The 2,576-nt window shown below is 39.8% G+C and overlaps 1 pseudogene; it reads right to left on the bottom strand.

The window, feature by feature from the left end:
* Positions 1-1,051: 1,051 nt before the first annotated feature.
* Positions 1,052-1,958, bottom strand: LOC104984162 (annotated as a pseudogene).
* Positions 1,959-2,576: the final 618 nt, after the last annotated feature.

Below are 2,576 nucleotides of genomic sequence, written 5' to 3'. Positions count from 1 at the left end.
AATACTGGAACAGATTGTCATGAGCTCCTCCAAGGGATCTTCCCACCCAGGGATTGAACCCAGATTCCCTACATTGCAGGTGGATTCTTTACTGTCTGAGCCACCAGGGAAGCCTAGTAATAGGAGCATGACATTAATATGAGCCACATTCTCACACTCTCACTGCTGCAAATGAAAGTTATTATCAGAAGGGTTACATTTCTGATGCATAACAGGAGACTGGGCAATAAAATAGCTCATACGTGTTGAGCACTTACTGTGTGACCAAGCAGTGTTTCAGTCCTGCACATATCCTCACTAGACTGTGTGCTAGGCTATTATTATCACTTGATGGATGGTTTGTTAAGCATATGTCCTAGTCCTCATAGTTAGTAAGCAATTCCAGGTCCAGAACACATGCCCGTAACAAATATACACTATCAGGTGCTAGAATTAGCCAGAGTTGCAGTTCACGTTTACACGGACAGAGTTGGGAAAGACAGTTCCTTTGAACAAAAGAAAAGAGATTGATGTGGGACTTAGGTAAGAGTACTGGTGTTGGACATATGAGAAGCTCCAGATCGCTGTTGGCTACAAAATTATCAGAGTAGAAAGCTATATTTTTAAGAAATATAGTTGCAGGTCCAAAATTTGGTCTTTTAGAATATTCTTTAAATGATGCAAGTAAAATGTTGGAATTATCTTCTAAATCATTGCTACCTGGGATTGGCTTTATTGACTAAAGTCACATACAAGAATGGGCTGTATAGGTTCTCAGTTTTGATTTGTATTACATGATGCCTTTGTGGTCTACTGCTAAATATCTAAATTGATTACACAGCCAAAAGATCAGAGGGGAAGAGGAGATATAAATAAGAAAACTAGAAAAGAGCACAGCAGAGTCTGGATAAATCCAGGGAGTTGTAAGCTTTTGCTCGTACTTAAATCTATATATTGCTAAAACAAAATGAAACAAAAAAGCATATAAGGCACGCGTTATACATTTTAAAGTCTTCATTGTAGAAAATCCATATATTCAACCAAGTTCAGCAGTGAAAATCAGAGGTATCTTTTAGTTCATTTCCTTTCTTACTGCGATATGGCACCAGAATTTCTTTATGTCATTCTTCATCTCCAAGTTTCTCAATGTGTAGATTAGAGGATTGAGCATGGGAGCAATGACAGTATAAAAAAGAGCGAACACTTTGTCTTCTGGTAAAGTAGTTGCTGGTCGAATGTAAATGAAGAATAAAGGAGCAAAAAAGAGAATCATCACAGTGTTGTGGGAACTGCAGGTGGAGAGAGCTTTGCGGCGATTCTCTACAGAGTAGGACCTGACAGTGGACAAGATCACAGCGTAGGAGACCAACAAGACCACAGAAGTCACCAGGCCCATGAGGCCCGAGTTGGCAATGACAGGGAGACCAATTCTGGTGGTGTCAGTGCAGGCCAGTTTCAGCAAAGGATACACATGGGCCACAGTAGGGTAAAAAGATGGCCAGGAGAAACTGACTGAAGGAACGCAGGAACCCCCCAGCGCAGCAAGCAGCGATCATGGCAACGCACTTCTGTCTGGTCATGATCAGAGTGTAGAGCAGAGGTTTGCAGATGGCCACATAGCGGTCATAGGCCATCCCTATGAGGATGAAGACCTCAATCCCCCCAAAGAAGTGCATGGTGAAGAGCTGTGTCATGCAGCCATGGTAGAAAATGATCTTCTTTGCTGCCAGCAAGTCAGCAATCAACTTGGGGGTCACAGTGGAGGTGTAACAAAGGTCTGCGAGGGAGAGGTGACTCAGAAAGAAATACATGGGCTGCTTCACAAGTTGACTGGAGGCGATAGAAATCGTGACAAGTAGGTTTCCAATCAGAATTGCAACGTAACAAAGTAAGAACAGTAAAAACCAGAGAATTTCAATTTCCTTTTTCTGAGAAAGTCCTAAGAGAATAAATTCTGTGATGTTATTCCTATTTTCCATGACTCAGAGCAGTTTGTAGCCACTTGAAATTAAATAGTTATCAATCTTTACAAATATGTAAATACAATTATGTATATTATTCCTTATTATGGGCATTTTAAAATGGAAAGCATTCAAAACTTGAAGAAAAAGATTTGATTTTTATTTGAAAGGCTTCCCTTGCATTCTTTTTGTCCCTGTCTGGAAAATATTAATTCCTGATAAACAACTTTGATACCTGATTTAAAAACTAACCCTGTAGAATGCAGCATATTTATGCAACCATTCTATTAGCATGTATTATCAAACATAATTGGATAATAGGCCCTGGTTGAATTCAAAAATGGTACTGTAGATAAAAATCAGTCATCCCTTTCCTATTCTCACTATTTGTTATTGAGAGAATAGACACAGAAATGAAACCTTGAGAGAAAATTAAAAAGCACTTATATGTGGATAATGCTATATGTGAGAAATTTCCTTCCATCCATCCTAGGTGGAAATGTGATAAATAGAAAAAAATCAACCAATTTGGAATCATGAGGTATATCAGTTCAGTTCAGTCCCTCAGTCATGTCTGACTCTTTGCGACCCCATGAACCACAGCACGCCAGGCCTCCCTGTCCATCACCAACTCCC

The sequence above is a fragment of the Bison bison genome, unplaced genomic scaffold, assembly GCF_000754665.1.
Source record: "Bison bison bison isolate TAMUID 2011002044 unplaced genomic scaffold, Bison_UMD1.0 scf7180017863913, whole genome shotgun sequence".
Classification (NCBI taxonomy): Eukaryota; Metazoa; Chordata; class Mammalia; order Artiodactyla; family Bovidae; genus Bison; species Bison bison.
Note: the sequence above shows the minus strand (reverse complement) of the source record. Positions and strands in the feature narration are given on the sequence as shown.